Below are 22,799 nucleotides of genomic sequence, written 5' to 3'. Positions count from 1 at the left end.
TCTCACTTTGATTGAAACAATGCAGCCAAATAACAGTGTAACTGAGTTCATAATCTTAGGATTGACACCAGATCCTATGAGGCAGAAAATGGTGTCTGTAATCTTCTTCATTTTCTATGTGGGAACCTTGGTGGGGAATTTGTTTATTATCATGACCATCAAGTCCAGCCGGATACTTGGGAGCCCCACGTACTTCTTCCTATTTTATTTGTCCTTGGCTGATAACTGCTTTTCAACTTCCACAGCCCCCGGACTAATTGTGGATGGCCTGTCTGCCAAAAAAAGTCATATCTTACAATGAGTGCATGACCCAAGGATTTGCACTACATTTCTTTGGCTGCATGGAGATCTTTGTTCTCATCCTCGTGGCTGTTGACTGTTACGTGGCCATCTGCAAACCCTTGCGTTACCCAACTATCATGAGCCGCCAGGTCTGCATTATCCTGATCACTCTTGCATGGATAGGGTCTTTTATACATTCCATGGCTCAGATTGTCTTGGCCTTGAGACTGCCCTTCTGTGGACCCAATCTGATTGATCGCTATTGCTGTGACTTGCAGCCTTTGTTGAAACTTGCCTGCATGGACACCTATGTGATCAATCTGCTGTTGGCAACTAACAGTGGGGCCATTTGCTCCAGCAGTTTTGTAATTCTGATGACCTCTTACATTATTATTCTGCATTCCCTGCAAAACCACAGTGCAGAAGCGAGGAAGAAAGCTCTCTCCAATTGCACTTTCCACATCATTGCAGTCATCTTATTCTTTGGTCCACGTATATTTATGTATACACACCACCCCAACCACTTTCCCCATGGACAAGATGGTGGCAGTATTTTATACTATCGGAACACCCTTTCTCAATTCAATCATCTACACACTGAGGAATGCAGAAGTGAAAAACGCCATGAGAAAGTTATGGCATGTCAAAATCACATCAGAAAGCAAAAGATGAATTGAGGGCTTGTTTAATTAGTTATTAAGTCATAGTTTGGCTGAATCTGTACAGATAAAAAAACATAATAGTGTATCTCATCACTCCTCCATACAATCTTTTACACTGCACCAGATTTTCTTACTTCTTTTTGTACCTCTGACCTCAGATTAGTAGCTTCCCTCACATTTTCAGCCTGACTCTTGCATTGCCTGAGAGTTCTGGCATGACTGGTTGTAAAATACAACTCACAACACGGTCTACACTATGCTTGATAAGAAAAAATACATTTATATAATCACAACCTTGCAAACACATGATCATCCTCAAAGAAAATGTAGCTAGTACTCTATAATTTGCAATCCCCACTATCATGCATTTCAAATTAGGTCTCTTGTTTTCTCTTGAATATTTCCAGAGCAAGAAAATTAACTTTATGTATCAATCAACTTCATTATGACATCATTTTATTTTTGAAATATTTAATATTATTGAATCAAATGCTATTTTATATATAATGGCATTTTAAAATAATTTTCTTATTGTTTCCTTTGGTTATTAAGATAACTGAGACTATACATATATGTATATACTTATGTATCTATAAACATAGTGTTACAAACACCTTGAGATCTTTATGTGACTGATATGACACAAATTATAGAACACTAGCCACACTTTATTTATGGATGATCATACATCTGAAAATAAGCTACAATAATAGAAGTTTATAACTCAATGAGGCTAAAAAGTAAAATAATTTATGTCAACTAAAAAAACTTAAAAATATAGGGAACATGCAACATATTTTCTGAAACTGAAGTACAGAAAGGTAGAACATGGTATGAAGAAAAAAGTGTATTATATTATTTTATTTAAAGTTGGGTTATATCGGTTAAATATAAGAAAGCACACAAGGCATTCTGGAAATACTCACTGTGCTTGTCTCTAGTTAGTGGACTTAGAAAAGACCCATTTCTGCAGCAAGAAGCTGCTTTCTATTTTTTAACATTTTTTATTGATAATCTTTTTACAATGTTGTGTCAAATTCCAGTGTTCAGTACAATTTTTCATTCATTCATGGACAAATACACACTCATTGTCACATTTTTTTCTCTGTGAGTTATCATAACATTTTGTGTATATTTCCCTGTGCTATACAGTGTAATCTTCTTTATCTATTCTACAATTTTGAAATCCCAGTCTATCCCTTCCCACCCTCCACCCCCCTGGCAACCACAAGTCTGTATTCTCTGTCTATGAGTCTATTTTTTTCCTGTATTTATGCCTTGTTTTTGTTTGTTTTTGTTTTTGTTTTTTAGATTCCACATATGAGCGATCTCATATGGTATTTTTCTTTCTCTTTCTGGCTTACTTCACTTAGAATGACATTCTCCAGGAGCATTCATGTTGCTGCAAATGCCATTATGTGGTCAGTTTTTATGGCTGAGTAGTATTCCATTGTATAAATATACCACTACTTCTTTATCCAGTCACCTGTTGATGGACATTTAGGCTGTTTCCATGTTTTGGCTATTGTAAACAATGCTTCTATGAACATTGGGGTGCAGGTGTCATCCTGAAGTAGGGTTCCTTCTGGATACAAGCCCAGGAGTGAGATTCCTGGGTCATATGGTAAGTCTATTCCTAGTCTTTTGAGGAATCTCCACACTGTTTTCCATAGTGGCTGCCCCAAACTGCATTCCCACCAGCAGTGTAGGAGGGTTCCCCTTTCTCCACAGCCTCTCCAGCATTTGTCATTTGTGGATTTTTGAATGATGGCCATTCTGACTGGTGTGAGGTGATACCTCATTGTAGTTTTGATTTGCATTTCTCTGATAATTAGTGATATTGAGCATTTTTTTCATGTACTTTTTGATCATTTGTATGTCTTCCTTAGAGAATTGCTTGTTTAGGTCTTCTGCCCAATTTTGGAATGGGTTGTTTATTTTTTTCTTATTGAGTCAAATGAGCTGCTTATATATTATGGAGATCAAGCCTTTGTCAGTTTCATTTGCAAAAATTTTCTCCCATTCCGTAGGTTTTCTTCTTCTATTATTTCTGGTTTCCTTTGCTGTGTAGAAGCTTGTAACTTTCACTAGGTCCCATTTGTTTATTTTTGCTTTTATTTCTTCTAGAAAATTGAAATGTATGTCAGATAATGTTTTGCCTATGTTTTCCTCTAGGAGGTTTATTGTATCTTGTCTTATGTTTAAGTCTTTGATCCATTTTGACTTGATTTTTGTATATGGTGTAAGGGAGTGTTCTAGCTTCATTGCTTTACATGCTGCTGTCCAGTTTTCCCAACACCATTTGCTGAAGAGATTGTCTTTATTCCATTGTATATCCTTGCCTCCTTTGTTGAAGATGAGTTGACCAGAAGTTTGTGGGCTCATTTCTGGGCTCTCTATTCTGTTCCATTGGTCTATATGTCTGTTTTTGTACCAATACCATGCTGTCTTGATGATCGTAGCTCTAAAGTATTATCTGAAGTCTGGGGGAGTTATTCCTCCAGCCTCTTTCTTTCTCTTCAGTAATGCTTTGGCAATTCTAGGTCTTTGATGGTTCCATATAAATTTTATTATGATTTGTTCTAGTTCTGTGAAATATGTCCTGGGTAATTGGATAGGGATTGCATTAAATCTGTAGATTGCCATGGGCAGTGTGACCATTTTAACAATATTGATTCTTCCAATCCAAGAGCATGGGATATATTTCCATTTTTTAAAGTCTTCTTTAATTTCCTTCATCAATGGTTTATAGTTTTCTGTGTATAATTCTTTCACCTCATTGGTTAGATTTACTCCCAGATGTTTTATTACTTTGGGTGCTATTTTAAAGGGGATTGTTTCTTTACTTTCTTTTTCTGTTGATTCATCATTAGTGTAAAGAAATGCAACTGATTTTTGAATGTTAATTTTGTAACCTGCTACCTTACTGAATTCTTCAATCAGTTCTAGTAGCTTTTTTGTGGACCTTTTAGGGTTTTCTATATATAGTAACATGTCATCAGCATATAGTGACACTTTTACCTCTTCTTTTCCAATTTGGATCCCTTTTATTTCTTTCTCTTGCCTGATTGCTGTGGCTAGGACTTCCAGGACTATGTTGAATAGGAGTGGTGATAGTTATAGTAATGGGCTAATAGATTTACAAAAAAAAGGTAACCATAAGCCAAAAACTTACAAGGGATTCACAAAAATTAAATAAAACCCATGATAATACAAAGGAAAATAACAAACCACAAAAGGAAAAAGAAAGGAACAAAGCGGATATACCAATTCAACTGCAAAGATAAGTTCAAAATGACAATAAACACACATCTATCATTAATTACTCTAAATGTTAATAGACTAAATGCTCCAGTCAAAAGACATAGAGTGGCATACTGGTTAATAAAGGAAGAACCTTCAATATGCTGCATACAAGAGACCCACTTTAGGGAGAAGGACACATGTAGATTGAGAGTGAAAGGATGGAAAAGGATATTCCATGCAAATGGAAAAGCCAAAAAAGCAGGTGTTGCAGTACTGATTTCAGAAAAAATAGACTTTAAAACAAAGGCCATAAAGAAAGATAAAGAAGGAAATTTTATAATGATATTACACTCATTAATATATATGCACCCAATATAGGAGCACTAAGTACATACAAGAATTACTAACAGAGATAAAGGGGGATATTGATGGGAATACAATCATAATTGGAGATTTTAACATGGCATTAACATCTCTAGAAAGATCTTCCAGGTAGAAGATAAACAAGGCAACAGAGAAATTAAATAATACAATAGAAAAACTAGATTTGGTGGATATTTTCAGAGCATTACAACCCCCCCAAAAAAAGAGAGTTGATTCTTTGAAAAGTCAGACAAATCAACAGACCCTTAAAGAGATTAACAAATTTAAAAAGAAAAATCAAATCAGATAAAAAAAAAAAAGGAAGAAGAGATGTTACAGCCAATGCCACAGAAATTTAAAAAAAAAAGATCACGAGGCTACTGTGAACAACTACTAACCAGTAAATAATCCAGAAGAAGTGTCTAATTCTCTAGATGATAGCAACTTACCGAAACTAAATAAAGAAGAAATAAGAAGACTGAACAAAACAATAACAATTGGACATTGAATTTGTGAATCAATTGAATTAGTGAATCAAAACCTTTCAACAGAGAAAAGCCCAGAACTAGATAGCTTCACAGGTGAATTCTACCAAACACTTAAAGAAGAATTAATACAACTCTTCCAAAAATAGAGGAAACAATTGCAAACTCTTCTTTATGAGGCCAATATCACCCTGTTTCCAAAGGCAGACAAAGGCATCATAAGAAAGGAAAATTACAGACCTATATCCCTGGTGAAAGTAGGCACAAAATCCTAAACAAATCACTAGCTAGCTGAAAGACACAGCACACTGAGAGTATACCCCATGACCGATTGGAACTAATCCCTGGAATGTAAGATTGGTTCATCACAGGCCAATTAATTAGTGTGTTACAGCACGTTAACAGAATAGAAGTTAAAGACTTCATTATCATCTAAACAGATGTAGCAATAATAATTGATAGTATTCAACATTAACTTTATGATAACAATTCTCACCAAAATAGGAATAGTAAGAACTGAACTTGCTACAGTGAAGGTCATAAATTAAAAGCCCATAGCTCACATCATACTCAATGGTGAAAAACTAAGAGATTTTCTTCCAAGATCAGGAATAAGGCCAAGGTTCCCATATTCACTACTTTCATTCAATATAGTACTATAAGTCCAAACCAGAGCAATTAGACAAGAAATAAAAGGCTTCCTAACCACCAAAGGAGAAAAAAATTACACCTGCTTACAGATGACATGATCTCATATGTAGAAAATCCAAAACACTCTACAAGAAACAATTATTGGAACTACTAAAGAATACAACAATTTGTATATTTAAAATCAATATAAAAAATAATAATTGCTTTGATATACACTGACAGCAAATTTTCTGAAAATGAAGTTAAGAAAACAATCCCTTTACAATAGCATGGAAATAACACTTAAAAAATAAACCTGTCAAACGGTAAAATATTACACTGAAAACAGCAAGTCATTAATGAAAATAGTTTATGAAATAAAATAAAAAATGAAATAAAAAGACAAAATAAATAGGCACATGTGTTCATACTTTGGAAGACTTACTATTGTTAAAATGCCTGTGCTATCCAAACTGATCTGCAGAGTTAATGCACTCCCTATCAACATTCCGATGCCATTTTTCATAGAAATTAAAAAAACCCTAAAAATCATATGAAACTACCAATATCCCCAGTTGGCCAATGCTGCATTGAGGAAAAAATAAAAATAGAGCTATCATGTTTCCTGATTTCAAAATTTATTAAAAAGCTACAACAATTAAAGCAGTATGATAGAGGCATAAAAACAAATGCACAAACCAATGGCACACAATAGATACCCAAAAACCCAAGCATACACCATAAACAGCTCTTTGACAAGTAAGCTAAGAATACACACTGGGGAAAGGAGAATCTCTTTAACAAATACACTGAGAAACTGGATAAGGAAATCATATGAAAGAAATTGTATCCTTATGTTACACCATATACAAAATCAATTCAAAGTGGATTAAAGACTCCAATGTAGGAACTGGAACCACAAAACTCCCTGAGGAAAAGAGAGGTGAAAACCTTCATGACATTAGGCTTGGCAGTAATTTCTGGAAAAGACACAAAAGCAAAAGGAACAAAGTCAAATTTAGGCAAGTGAGGTGTCACTAACCATCATAAAGGAAACCACAAGCCCGGCGGAAAATCAGCCTACAGGATGGGGGACACTATTTGTAAATCACATACCCAATAACAGATTAAAACTGAAAATATACCAAAAAAATCCCACAACTCAACAGCAAAGAATTAACAAATGAATTAATAAATGAACAGAGAACTTGAATAGACTATTCTCCAAAGAAGACACAAAAAACTGCCAACTGGTATATGAATACATAGTCAACATAATTAATTGTCAGGGAAATGCAATCCAAACTACAATGAAATATCACCTCACTTGGAGTAGTATGGATGTATCAAAATAACAAAGATCAAGTGTTGGCACACATGTCAAAAAACCAGAACCCTTGTACACTGCTGGTGGCAATGTAAAATAATACAACATTAAGAAAAACAGTATGGTGGTTCCTCCAAAAATTGAAAAATAATATTAGCATATGATTCAACTTTCCATCTCTGGGTCTGTATACACAATTGCATTGATATCGGGAATGCAAAGAGTTAGCTATATTCTTATCTTTATTGTGGCATTATTTACAATACTCAGCATATGAAAACAACACAAGGCCTATTTTATGAAAGCTAGTCAATAAATATTTGATGAAAACAATTATTTCAATAAGTTATTTCCTTTAATATGTCTTTTTACTAACATAAAAATAAATTTGAAAAATATAAGATATATATTCAGTTTGCAAAAATAGCTTGATATACATATTAATCATCAGACCAGTTGCTATTCATCTATGGTTCCTTGGTGGGGGATGTCTCAGGTTTTAGACATCATAGTGCCATCTCTGGATTGTACCTGCACAAAAAATATTGGAACTAGGAAGACAAAGATATAAAGGCCTGAAAAGTTTTTTCCTAATGCAGGGGTGCATAACTTAGGGCCCTGGGTGGGAGCATAATAGTTTCTTGGTGTTCTATTTTCTCCTCTACCAGTGATATAATTTTTTCTTCTTCCTATTCTCCACCTCTCTCTTTTTCCTTTTTCCCTGATACTTTTTTTTTCAGACAGAGGAAAATAGTAACTAATGTAATAGTAATTACAAACAAAATCTTTGCATCTGGTTCCTGAGTATGAGATGGATTAACTTGCTATTCTTATAGGCTAACTGGACAAACAGAAGTTGAGTTATTATATCTGGGATGAAGCTGACTAGGGAGAAACTTTGGGGAATTAACTTTCTATTATGCTAGTACCTTACAGCATTAAGTCTTAAAATATTCCCTTTGGAATGCAAAAAGGAATCTGTTTTTTTTCCCCAGTGTTCTGTATGTAAGCTAATAACAAAAAAGGATAGGCAGACTTGATGCTAATTCAGAGAGTCTTCTAACAGTAAGTAATAGATTATTTTCATCTTTATATTTTTTTTTATTTTGGCTATATGAAATTGGGGCATATTTTTCTACTTACCATGCACTATGGATAGGAGATCCCAGTAAATTAATGATACTAATGTGGATTATAGTCAGCATAATGCTAAAAAAGTGAGATAAATATTACCTTTTATGCGGTTACAGGAAATATTTAAGTTAAAAGATTTTACTGAGCATCTACACTGTACAAGGCATTGGGTCGGAACTGTGGAGAATAACATCTGAATAGCACATAGTTTTTTGACATACTTATTCCAAAAAAGAAGCTAAAAGAAGCATACACATTCTTGTTATAAACAACAATACAGACTGCTATAAGAAAAGTTACAGAGAAAGACTTTAGAGAGCAGAGGTGTGAATTTAATTTCTCATAGGCAATAACTGAAAGCCATCCAGAGGACATTTCTTAGAAGTGTGGTTCTCAATTTCCTGGAAGGTTGAATCAACTAGATATGGAAAGGCATTTCAGGAAGAAAGAAGAAGGCAAGCTGAGTTTGGATACTCTGCACCTATTTATTTTTAATCCCTGGCTACAACATTACTTCCATCATGGAGACCCCACCTAATACACATGCTAATCTTTACCTGCTCACATGGCATCATGAACACACCCTGGTTACACAAAGACTTCCACATGGTTCACTTGAGAACTACAGTCTTCCTTTTCTTGATTGTGAAGTACTGCAGATTACAAAATAGGTTAATAACCCCTTTCAAAATACAATGTGCATCCCTGAAATGTACTTGAGGGCACAGGAAATGTTTTTCAAATAAATTACTTAATACTAAAGTAGTCTGAATTATTTGGAACATCAATACATAAAAATGGGCTTTATGGCTGCAGATTTGGGTGGAGACATTTAATGTATTTTTGAACCCACTGATTAAATATTTGATAAGGACACACAATTATTAATGAGCCAATATGACCATATGTGTTTATAATTCTTAATTTACCTTAAATCTGAAAGTCCAAAATTAAAAAAAAAAAGTAAGTTTGTCCTGGAAAGTGATAGTAAATTAGACTTGATAACATACAAACCAAAACTGTACACTCAATGCAGTGGCCAACATCATGAAATACTGAAGTGACACAGACTTTTACATCAAATTGCTTCCAATGCCTGGCATATTTTCAAGTGTCAATACTTTATAATACATCACTCTTTTAAATTAATAAATGAAAGGATCTCATTGTAATGATTAATAAGACTCAGTTTCCTTATAGATTAGGATTATGCAAATATCTAGAGATTTTATTTTTTAATACTTGGAAACCCAAACTGAAAAATTCACTAGATGTTTGCTCAAGAGTTTTTGTTTGTTTGCAGAAATGAAGGATATTTCATCTCTGTTGAAGGGAAGACAATTCACCACAGGAGAGGAAAACATATTGAAGGGAAACCTTGTGCCCATGTGATCAATCATAATCTGTGCTCTGGCTGCTTACAACTTTCAAGACAATGTACTGAAGACTAGATGGCATTTAGGAGAAGTACAATGGAATAAGTAAGTCTTTCAGCTTATATTTAAATGCATTACATTTCAGTTTATATTTTTACTTGTATATAGCACCACTGCCAGCATCATTCTCACAAGAAAGAACTAAAGAAAAAGTTTGTTTGTTGGAATAACCCCATGATAATATTTCTTTCCAAATGTGAGAGGGGAAAAAAAGCCTTCATTGAAAGAAATTATCATTATTTGAATAATTATTTGCCAGGACAAAAACAAATTAAATGAAGAAGTCAGTTACTATCTTCTATGATTCTTTTTGAAACCTACATTGCCCTCCCTTTTCTGACTTTCTGCTCTGTTCTGTGTATGTGGGGTTTTCAAATACTTGAATATTACAAACTCTCCTGGGAATATAACCATGATCAGGTCCTATACCAACTGCTGAGTGACATCTTCCCCCCCCCCCAAAAAACCAGCCCAGATCTAACATTCTTAAGTAAAACCTTGAATTTAGAAAACATGAACTATTTATTAATAAATAAGTGAAGTTCCTTTCATTTAGAAATGTAACAAAGAAATCTGAGTACTCTAAAATGTGCTTTTCACATTGGAGAAAGAAAAAATAGTAATGGGCACTTTTGAGACATTAAATAACTGAGAACATTCATTCTGTTCATCACATATGTCAAGGACTAAATATAAACATGCTTGAAGTTTGCAACAGATTATTTAAAGGCAACATTTCATTTTACAGACTGGAGAATCTTGCAGAGAGTTTGTGCTGAATGTATGAGTATATATATTTATATGAAATTATATAAATTTATAAATAAAATACTTTTTATAAATATGTATAACAAATATGAGAAGTAGAAATGCATGGGCAAATATGATATTCTTTAAGATGTTAAGTGTGCTGTATGACTTTATATTTATATCATAAACAACCAAGGGCAGTCAAATATATCTGTAATTATGAGTAATACACAATGTCAAACATGCAAATCAAAGCCATATTAAATATGGCCAAAAATAACAAAGGAAGTAACAAAATGGAGTCCATATATTAACTATATACTCATAAATTTAGTCAGAATCACATCAAATCTATCAAGGTATTATATTTGAAGAATTTTATAGGAAAGTTTAACATTCACAAGCTTATATGAGACTCATAATGATCCTATGAAGTCATCATTGCAAATTGAAAACAAAATGTTATTACTAAGAAACCAACATATAATATACATTATTAGGAAACTCCAGCTGGAACATCCCTGATAAGCAGTACTTATTTTTACTTAAAATATTCCATAATATCAAATAACACACCATATATTAATTTCTTTACTTTTTCAGATAATCCATTTTACACTCATCCCATCTTCTCATTCATGAAATCATGAAGTTGAAGAATAATGTGACTGAGTTTACTCTGCTTGGGATGACCCAGAATCCTGGAAGGAAGAAAATAGTATTTGTCACTTTCTTGCTTTTATGTCTGGGGACACTGTTGGGTAACTTTCTGATTATTACTACTATCAAGACCAGCCAGGCACTTGGGAGTCCAATGTACCTCTTCCTTTTCCACTTATCCTTATCTGATACCTTTCTCTCTACTTCAACAGCCCCTAGAGTGAATGTGGATGCCCTTTTGAAGAAGACCACAATCTCTTTCAGTGAGTGCATGATTCAAGACTTTTCATCCCATTTCTTTGGCTGCCTGGAGATCTTCATTCTTATCCTCATGGCTGTTGACTGCTATGTGGCTGTCTGTAAGCCCCTTCACTACATGACCAACATGAGCCATTGAGTCTGTGATGGGCTGATGGCCCTGGCCTGGGTGGGGGCCTGTGTGCATTCTTCAGCTCAGGTTTTTCTGTCCTTAAGTTTGCCTTTCTGTGGTCCCAATGTGATCATTATTTTTGTGACCTGCAGCCTTTGTTAAAGTTTGCCTGTACAGACACCTATGTGAACAACCTACTCCTGGTGTCCAACATTGGGGCCATATGCACAGGGAGCTTTTTTGTGCTGATGGTCTCCTATGTTGTTATCCTGCATTCTCTGAGAAACCACAGTGCTGACGGGAGGAGAAAAGCCCTCTCCACCTGCATCTCCCACATCATCATGGTCATCCTGTTCTTTGGTCCTTATATATTTATATACACATGCCCTGCAACCACCTTCCCCATGGATAAGATGATAGCTGTGTTTTATACAATTGGGGCACCTTTTCTTAACCCTTTGATTTATACACTAAGGAATGCAGAAGCAAAAAATGCCATGAGGATGTTATGGAGAAAGAAGTTGATCTCAGATGACAAAAGATAAATGGAAGCTTCATAGTTTAGATTGATCTAGAAGAAGCCCCTAGAGAATATTATCTCTTATTGTGGCATTAATGTAATCCTGTCATAGGGCATTAGCATTAGTTTAATTCAGGAAAATAAGCATAGTAAACACATACACTGATTAGTGTTCAGTCAGTGTTACGTACAAGATGAGACAGCACCAGCTGTAAACATGTATACAGGGTCCATTGCCACAGATGTTTTCCACTGCTTTGTTTCTGCCTCTGTTGCCTGCCTAATATTACAGTGCTATTGATTTAATATTTTCCATGCCCTCCTTCATTCTAACTTCTGGTCTCCTCTGTGTATAGTTATACATTTAAATGCTCATATCCACAGCCTGGCAGACTTTCCCTCTTTTAAATGGTTTTATTAAATATTTTAGTCACATCTGCCTCATCATAGACCTTCAACTTGGTGGCTCTTCCTGACTCAGCAGAAAGCACTAGATTCAAATAATACAGAATTGTAATGTTATAAAGAATAGTAAGAATAGTATAAAATCTAGATAGTCTCCCTTTCATTTCTTGGTGTTATACTTTGAATTCCTACCATGTGTTTACTGAGATCCTTCTAACAGCTACAGAATATGGAGATAAAAGTCCACCTTTGAAGAACTTCTTTGACCATAGGAAGGCTTTGACTACTGAGTTTATACTTATAATGATATTCCTTTGGAAAAATGTATGTTTCTAATTTGATTCCTTCTAAATTTAGGAGGTATATATTTTCTCTTGAATTATACAAATGTTAGTATTTTGTTTCAATGTTGATTTATTGTAACTGTAAAACTGATGGCCCAAATTAAGGGTGATATGTTGATATGGTCCAGAAGTAGAGACTGTAAGCAGTTGACATTGATGAATATTAACATATTGATAGATTAAAACAAATAATGAAATAGAGGAGGATCTTATGCTTTGAAACAGTAATATTTATATGATGAATATGAATTATAAACTCCATTCAGCAGTCACATTTCTTGGTATTTACCAAAAGAAGTTGAAATCTTATGTCCACATAAAAATCTGCACTCACATTTATAACAGCTTTATTCTTAATTTCTGAAACTTAGAAATAATCAAGATATCCTTTAGTGGGTGAATAGATAAACTGGTATATCCATATGAATATTATTCAGTGCTAAAAAGAAATGAGCTATCAAGCCATAAAAAAACATGATGAAAACTTAGACGCATGTTATTAAGTCAAAGAAGCCAATCTGAAAAGGTTACATATGGTATGATTGCAATTATGTAACATTCTGCAAACGACAAAACTATGGAGACAGCAGAAAGTTCAGTTTTTGCCAAGAGTTAAAGTGGAAGGAAGAATCAGTAGGTGGAGAACAAAGGACTTCTAGAACCATGAAACTACTCTGTGTGGTACTGCAATGGTGGATGCATGCCATTATATATTTGTCTGTATCTGTATGACATACGACTCCAAGAGTGAACTCTAATGTAAACTCTGGACTTCCAGTGATAATGAAGTGCCAGGGTAGCTTTATCAATTGAACAAATGTACCACTCCTGTGGGACATTAACAATGGAGAAGGCAATGCATGAGTGGGACAGGGGGTACATGGGATACCTCTATAACTTCTGTTAAATTTTGCTGTGAACCTAAAATTGCTCTAAAAATATAAAGTTTTAAAAAATGTCAATAGAGAAGATAAAATTTAATACTAAACAAAAATCATCTACTCAGCTTAAAAGAACACAGGAAAGAAAGAAAATAAGTCATAAAGGGGACAAAGAAAATGTAAACTGCAATAAGATGATTTTAAATCCAAAAATTTTAACAATTGCATTAAATGAAAATACATGACATTAAAAGACAGGAGTTGTCAGACTAGATATAATAGGATAATCTTCAGCAAAGAAAAGTAGTGGACTAATGATAACACATCAACATGATTACTCTCAGAAACAGACTATATAAATTAGTAAGTGCTGTGATTCAATTTGTATGCAGTTCTAGAACAGGCAAAACTGAACAGTGACACACACAAGAGCTGTGGTTGCATCTTGGGGGATTGACTGAATATCGGGATGGCAGAACTTTCAGGGTTAGTGAAAGTATTCTGGATCTTGAATTTGTTGATGGTTACATGAATATATGAATTTATCAATATTGATGAATATAAATATCAATCATATGCTTAAAATCTCTGTATTACATTGTATGTAAAATCTATCCCAGAAAAAGTAATACAAAATAAAATTACTATCTCTAAGTCCCAATAAAAATGTTTATCAAATCTAGTGATCATTTCTATAGAAAAAAAAAACAGAACAGCAAGTGTCATTAAGAATTTCATTCCCATGAATAAAATATGTATAGCTATGTTTAAATTGGTACATGATAACAACTTTTAATAGTTACACTGGACTTCATCAAAATGAAAAATTTTGTGCTGAAATTTGTGCTATCAACAAAGTAAAAAGCCATCCCACAGTTTTGGAGAAAATAACTGCAAATCATATACCTAATAAGGAACTTGTCTCCAGACTATATAAAGAATTCCTACCACTTAATAATAAAAAGATGATAACCTGATCAAAAATTTGGCAAAATATATGAATAAACATATGTCCACAGAATACATACAAATGGCCAAAACTACATTAAAAGATGTCAACATCTTTACTCATTAGGAAATGTAAATGTAAGCCATAATGAGATACTACCTTGTACCCACTAGGATGTCTAGAATAAAAAATTACAATCATAAGTGTTGGTGAAGATGTAAAGAAAGTGGAGTTTTCTATATTGCTGGGGGTAATGTAAAATGATGCAGTCACTTTGGAAAAAGGTTTGGCAGCTTCTCAAATGGATAAAAATATAATGACCAATGACCCTCCATGTCCACTTTACCCAAGAGATATTTACCCAAGAGAAAGGAAAGTATCTATTCACAAAAATACCTGCACATCAATGTTCATAGCAACATTGTTCATAATAGCCAAAATGGAGAAACAATCCATACATCAACCAACCGATGAACGGATAAAAGTCATATCCATACAATGAAATCTTACTTGTGATAAAAAGGAAAGAAGTACTGATTCTTAACACAACAGGGATGAAACTTTAGGAACATTATGCTAAGTGGAAAAAGTAGGTGATTCCTTTTACACGAAATGTCCAGAAAAGAAAATCTATATAGATTGTTTGGTTAAGGTTGCTGATGACGGTGGTGTAAAGGAAAAATGAGTGACTGCTAATGGGTAGGGACTTTCTTTTTGGGGTGACAATAATGTTGCAAAATTAAATAATGTTGATGTATACTAAAATACCATTAAATATTATACTTTAAATGAGTGAATTACATAGTATGTAAATTATATACCAATAAAGCTGTTAAAAATAAATGCTAAATCTAGTGATCATTTCTACAGAATAAAAGACCATATAGAAGCTATCATAAAAATTTCCTTCCCACAAATTGATTCTATTAAAATCAATACATGAGTGACTTTTAATTCCTAATTATCATGATTAAGATTTCAAATAATCAACATTATGCTATATAATTTATACAATTCATACAGAAAGATTCAGAAATTTTATTATTGGAAAACAAATAGCATGTAGCATGAGAAAAGGCCACTTGTTTCTAATCTGGAAATAGTGGCCTGTGAGCAACACCATGGACATCTGCTTCAGCAGCCAAGTGCAGAGCACAGTGGTGCCCAGTGGGAACAAAGGTCCTACATGCTGCTGGAGTCCCATTGACTGAGGTGCCTCAGGGTGTAAAAACCTGAGATCTTGAACCTTCCACTTCTCTGAGCCTTTGGGCTGAGAGAGTCATTCCCTTACCCATGCTCCAAAATAATAGTGTCCCTTTGACTGGAGAATACACAAGAAATTCACCTGAAACAGGATCCTCAAAAGATTGATGTTTGCTTTTCAAAATTAGATGGCATAATCTTCATTATCTCCAGACCAATAAATGACTCAAAGATCAGCATAATGCAAAGGAAGCTCTGAATGTGAAAGGAAATAACCTGCATCCCAAAAGTATTTGCAGGACTACACAAATATGAACTTGTGTGAGCTGGGAGAACATTTTGGAGGAATGAACCTTGAAAGTGTTAGATCTGAGTGCTAGGAAGAGCTTAATTCTGGTAAGGACACTCTGAGTTTTGAGTGGGAACTTGGGGCTCAGCACTTTGGCAATAGCCTTTGGCAGGCATATCCTTGGAGTCTGGACAAGCTTGTGTGTTATAACAAATTCCTGGAGGTAGATAAGTTTCCTGGGAGAGAGGAGAGACTGACAAGGAATCAATCTGCCTGAGGAACTATGTGTTGGGAAAAGGGGACTACTCAAACTTCTTGAGAAATACTGGATATAATATCTGATCCATCACTGTTACAAGAAGACCTAAAATACTATTACAATCTTCCAATTAAAGTAAAAGCTTATAAAGGCCACGTTGTAAATTAAGTTTTGGTGCAAGTCTGCCTCAGAGAAGGTTTGATGTGTCAATGAATATATCCTGTAATTATTTCCCTATTCTTCAAATATATCATTGGAATATATGGATACTTAGCACCTGGAAAAAACTTCATGTTGATTACTTTCCAATAAGCGCCCCTATATCACAGATAAAATAGAAAATCAGAAGCAAATCATTTTAAAAGGAATTTCAAAGATAAAAGCAATCATAAAAGATATGAAGTATTCAAATTTCCCATAATAATGCTATTTAATTAATTGGTCTGATTCATGCAAAAAAAAAAAAGATGGATTATAGCATGTAACTATGGACTACTATAATCTCACTTAGGAAGGATCCCCAATGGAAACTTCAATGCAAAATATATTAACTTTACTATATTAAGTTTCAGAGTCTCTAGCAATTGGTCTGTAGCCCTTCTTCAAGCCCACACTGGCTGTTGCCCTCCAATGTCAACAGGTCAGCACAGGAATCTGGACTAACCATCCATGGAGACTCTCAACTCCAGACCCCACTGAGGGCTACTAAGGCAAGAAAACCAGGACCCAATTAGTGTGCCATACGTAAACAAGAAGGACACTGAGATGAAGCCCTTACCACTCCCAAAAGCGTACAGAAATAGAAAATCCCATCCACTATCCTTGAAGGCAGAAAGTCCAAACAGATAAAAGAATGAGAGAGCCAGGGGAGTCCTGAGCTGGCACTCCAGTTGCCCCCTCAGGAGCACCGGCTAACATTGGACATAGGGAAAAGCCTGTCAAATTTAGTCAACATCAGTGCCACTTAGCCAGTTCTGAGCACCAGATCTGGCAAAGTCAGTCACAAGAGTTGTAAAATCATAGGGGTATTAGGGAAGGCCCAAGAACAGGCATTCATAGACCCATTAGAACATAAGTTGGATGAACACTTGCTCGCCCACCCACCCACTCCTTCCTGCATGCCCCAGAATGCCCTATACCCCTGCTAGGAAGAGATGTCTTATATAAATTGGGGGCTACTATCCTCCTAATAAGAAACAAACTGGAGACTGGCATCCCCTTAGATGAAGGGCACAAGATGATAATGTTAATGGTTGAGGAAAAACTTCCTTGGAGTAAACCTCAAGATTTGGGCCCAGAGATGAGTGGACTGAGCTGTGGGAGCCAGTCCAGTGATAGCATGCCTAAAACTGGACATACATGGCCCAATGGAAAACAGTACCCTCTCCATAGGGAAGAATTTGTGGGGCATTGTCCCTGTGATGCAAGACCTAATTGGCCAGGACCTTAGTAGATCACGACAATCAGTGTGTAATACCACCACTGTCCCCATAAAGAAACCCAATGGGGAATACTGACTGGGACAAGACCTCAGGACAGTCACTGAAGCCACCGAGTATATACATCCAGTAGTCCCTAATCCCTATACCCTGCTGGCCTCTCTACAGTCCACATGGACCTGTATTCTGCATTAGATTTAAAAGATGCCTCCTTCTGTATTCTGTTAGCCTCAGAGTCACAAGAAATGTTTGTTTTAGAGTGTCAGAACCTGAACATGCACAAAAATAACACTGCTGGCCAGTTCTACCCCAAGACTGCAAAAATTTCCCCACAATTTTAGGGCAAACTTTAGCTAAAGACCTCAAATATCTACATGTGGAGTTGGGAACCCCTCTCCAGTATGTAGATGACATTCTGATCCCAAGTCCAATATAACTGGTTAGCTGAGATCATGGTAAACCTTGGCATGAAAAGCATAATCAGTCAGATAATTGAGACATGCCCTACCTGCACAATACACAACCCCAGCACCAGACCCCCAAGAGTCCTCCCCAGATAAGGCCCATTCAGACCAGGGGGACACATCATGGAGAAGATTGTCAGATTGACTTTACTGTCATGCTAGTACTGAGCAATGTCAGGTATCTCTTGGTGTCTTGGTGCTAATAGACTCATTTTCTGGATAGATAGAAGCATCGCCCTCCAAAAAAAATAAATAAATAAATAACTGAAATGACAGCTGAAGTCGCTCAGGTGTTACTATAAGAAATAATCCTCAGGCTTGGGCTCCTGGGATCCATACAAAGTGATAATGGTCCAGCATGTGTGCCTCAAGTGATGAAGGGATAACCGGTACCCTAGGCATAAACTAGATCTTGCTCTCAGCCTAGAGATGCCATTCACCCTGGAAAATAGACAGAACCAATCAGGCCTTGAAACTAGCCTTAGCCAAGCTACGTCAGCAAAACCAAGGAAATTGGATTGTGTCTTCCAATTGCCTGACTGTGCGTGGGTTAGCCCCAAGGAATAAGTTAAAATTAAAGGCATTTGAAATCATATATAGTAGACCCATTCCCCAAGCCTGTAAAGAAGAGACACCTTAAGCCCCTTGAAATGACACAACTCAAGTTTGCTCTCCAGGCAGGAGAAACCAGAAAAGCCCTCACGGGATATGATGAGCAAGTGCTGCGCAAATAACCTGGCCCTGCACCCCCTCCAGCCAGGAGACTGGGGGCACCTAAACACCTGGAAGACAAGCCTGCAGAATCAGCTCACTCTTAAGTGGAACAAACTCCACTAGGGCATCCTAGCCACCCATTCTGCCCAAAGCTGCAAGGGGTCACTCCATGAGGACATCACACTGGAGTGAGGATGGCCCCTGAGTACCAACCTCCAGAGAGACAACCTGGGGCAGCAGACCCCGTGACTATGCGTGTGACCGTCTCTCTCACAGGAAGCTTCTCTTCTGAAAAACAACAAAAGTGTGACCAGGGAGGGTCAGGCCCCGGCAGCGAGCCGCAACGACAGGGCACACTCGCCTACAGGCAGAAGGCCTAGACGCTTTCACGTCCCCGTGCATCTGAAAGTGCCCGGTGTCCTTTGCCTCCTGAAGCTTAGACAAACACGGGCTGCTCAGTTAACACGAACAATTAGGCTGAAGTCTGGTGACGACCAACCATATATCATAGGCAGCTGGGGGGAGTTCCCCTCCACCGCCTGGGGTCATGATGATGCCCCAAATCACCAGGAAGCAGTCACAGGAGATGAACCTGTGCCCCACCCCGACCCTAACACCCCACAAGAATGAGGAGCAGGACAAAGGAGGGATCTGTCATCGGCAAAGCCCAGTAACGGCCCATTAACGATTCCCGGGAAGCAAAAATAGAATCTGGGTAATAAAATAAAGTCTAACCTTTCTTTTCCTTTGTGCCATGTCTGGTTCCACTTGTTCCTGCGGTGTTGCATGCAGAGGTCTCCACCCGGCACCTCAGAGCAGGGGTCCTGGTGTGAAACTGCTGCCCCGGCTCCTCAGCCCGGCGGGCAGCGCCCAGGAGCGCCGAGCATGACGCTGCAATTCAAGATGGCGCCGCGGGCCGTGTGCAGAGATGCTGCGCCGGGCCATGCGGTCTGGAGCCTCGAACTGCGCAGCTGCAGAGGCCCTGCGATGGCTCCGCCCCCTGCCCGCCCCGCTGACGAGAACCCCGCCCTCAGCCTGTCCGTCTTGCAGCGCTTATGCGCTAGAATACCGGCTCACTCCTCTGTCCTTTAAGCAAAGACTAAAGCTTTTCTTTGCTTCTTAACTGAACCCAGTCTCAGTCTACTGCCTTGAACAACAGGGGCAGGAGGACACTCAGAGCCTGATTCAAAGGCTCGGTAGCAATATCACATTTAACATTTTAACCACAGGAGTAGAATGTGGTAAAGGTGATGTGCAAATCCTGAAGCTTGCCTTGAGAGGCCCGAAAGACTTAGCTTTTGTAAAACAACCACTGTCCTGAAACAACCCTGGGCTTATGGAGCTCAATACATGCTGCTGGAAAACAGAGAGATAACTCAGGTACCTAAGATAATTGCCAGTGAATGAGGCTGTCTTGGAGGCATCTGCTCCATCCAAACTATCAGAGCGTGACCAGGTAAAACCAATAGAAGAACCACCCAGCTGAATCCAACCCAAACTGCAGAACCATAATCGAATAAAGGGTTTTTATTTTAAGCCTATAAGTTTTGGTTTTGTAATTTGAAACTACTAATTTTTGATTAAATTCTGTGGTTTTAAGCCACTAATGTTTTGGCTTAGTGATGTTTGCCAACACATAGCAATAGATACCTTACATACACAAGGCAGAAAGCGGAAGATAAACACGAAAGTTTCACGGGACATACATAGAGTTCTGAGGAGACCTGTGGTCTGAGAGATAGAGTCTTCCTCCATAAAAAAGAAATGTGTTCCACTGTAATTGACTGTTCTTCAATAAATAAAAATTTAATTTAATTTAAATTTAAACAAATGTATTCTATCCAATCTCTTACCCCTAAGAAAGAGACAGAGAATTTCATGGGTGTTTAAATTTGGAGATAACAGCCTGTATGTTGGGGTGCTACTCTAAATCATGGAGGATTGATGTGTGGGGACTGGATACAATTTTCAGCAGAATCTGCTGGCATGGACCAAGCAAGAGAGAGTTGAGTCACTTTTGGATGAAGCAAATTATCACTTGCAAAGTTAAGAAACAGAGAGCTAATAGCTGAGTGTGAGAGAGATCAAGCTGAAGTGGTTGGAGGAGTAAGATGATGACTATCAGTTACAGCTCTGAGAACAGCTGCCGCAGTGGGGAACACGGCTTGATTTTCTCACCCCAAGTAAGTCCCCTGAAGTAATTAGAAATGAACACCTTACTTTTTCTGTTTTCTTTTTTTTTTTTAAATTGAGCTATAATCGGTTTACAATGTTGTGTCAATTTCTGGTGCACAGCATAATTTTTCAGTTATACATGAATATATATATATTCATTTTCATGTTCTTTTTCCCTGTAAGCTATCACAAGATCTTGTATATATTTCCTGTGCTACACAGTATAAACTTGTTTATCTATTCTATATATACCTGTCAATATCTACCAATCTTGAACTCCCAGTCTTTCTCTTCCCACCTCCCCCCTGGCAACTACAAGTTTGTATTCTATGTCTGTGAGTCTGTTTCTGTTTGACCACCTTCTTGAAGAAGTTTGTCTTGTACTTCTGATCTCTCTCCTTTCATAGAAAAAGGTGATGTATTTTACTCTCCCACAATATCCTGTATCATTAGAAAATATAAACAGATATACATGGTACAAGGGTGAACTGTACTGGACTTCATCTTTGCATCACCCATTTTCCTGGACTTGCCTTGCTTGTAGCTAGAGATTCCCTAGCAGTGGCCTTCACTTCACCCATGACATTGAGAGACCACAGGTGAAAAGACCTTTGGAAACTATTCTCCATCTTCATGTCTCTTATGGTCATGACCTGACAGGACCTGGGCTCACACCTATGTGGACACTTCTGGAATCCTCCTCAGAGATTCCTTGTTGCTTCAGAGGTGGTAGCTACTGCATGACATGATCGGAGCCTAAATATGCTCAGTGTTTTCGCATCAAACTCCCTCCTGCTCTGAATGCCCCTGGTGCTGTTTGGACTCTGTCCTTTCCTACAACTGCAGGAAATGTCCAGTGACATGGCCAGAGACTGCAGAGAAATTGGCCCACTGTGAGGTGAGTTTTGGCCAGTGGGAAAGGGGTGTTAATGAATATATTGTTGCCTTTCCTAGCTATTTACAAATTGTTTGGAAAATAAACATATAGCCTCTATTAAAAGGTCCAGCGAGATCAAGAAATCAACTGTAGTAGGCAGCTCATAAGTGCCCTCAGAAAGTATGAAACAGTAATATTATTTTCCTTTTTGGACATTGTACTAAAAAGGAAGAAGGAGGTGAGACGAAAGTAGGAAGTAGAAAGAAAGTAAAGCAAGAATGAGGGGAAAGGAAAGGGTAGAATTAGGAAAGGAATAAGAAAAAATATTAATCGTCAAAAGTCAACCTTAATGGTTTGAAGTCAAACAGTAAAAGAATGAAATTCTGCACTATGATCCATTCCAGGTATAGGTTGAAAGTGAAATTTTTCCCATCAGTTTCTCCAGAAATCTGCAGAGATTCAATTAAAAATAAAAACAGTGAACCCCTATAGTACTGTTGAATCCACTATTTTCCAATCAAAAGGAATTTCAAAAGAGTAGAACAATTCAAAATAAAAAAATACCTTCAAAAATAATTTTAATTCATATGTTATATTAAATATCAACTAATTTATATTAAATACATGTAAATATATATGCACATTATTCCAATAAACAAGAAAAACAATGATAAGACAATTACATATCTCTGTTTGCTGCAATGCTTTGGATTAGTGCTATGGTTCTAAATGCAAAGATTAATTGGTTTTTAAATATAGCAAGTTAAAGTTTTTTATTTTTTTTAACAAGTTGAAAAGACATCTAGAAATTAAAGCTCATTTTTAATTCTCTGAAGTGGCCCTGATTATGGAGGGAGACTTTGGGGGAAAGGCTTCCCCCAGGGTCCTTGACATTTTGTAGCATTCTCTTTAAAATGACCTCATAAGAAGAATAG

At 36.7% G+C, this 22,799-nt stretch overlaps 2 pseudogenes; both read left to right on the top strand.

Moving 5' to 3' along the window:
• On the top strand, positions 1 to 954 carry LOC135320025 (olfactory receptor 4C11-like; annotated as a pseudogene).
• A 10,007-nt stretch (positions 955 to 10,961) lies between these two features.
• LOC116155468 (olfactory receptor 4C16-like) lies at positions 10,962 to 11,890 on the top strand (annotated as a pseudogene).
• The last annotated feature ends 10,909 nt before the right edge of the window (positions 11,891 to 22,799 follow it).

Source organism: Camelus dromedarius, chromosome 35, assembly GCF_036321535.1.
Source record: "Camelus dromedarius isolate mCamDro1 chromosome 35, mCamDro1.pat, whole genome shotgun sequence".
Taxonomy (NCBI): domain Eukaryota; kingdom Metazoa; phylum Chordata; class Mammalia; order Artiodactyla; family Camelidae; genus Camelus; species Camelus dromedarius.
Note: the sequence above shows the minus strand (reverse complement) of the source record. Positions and strands in the feature narration are given on the sequence as shown.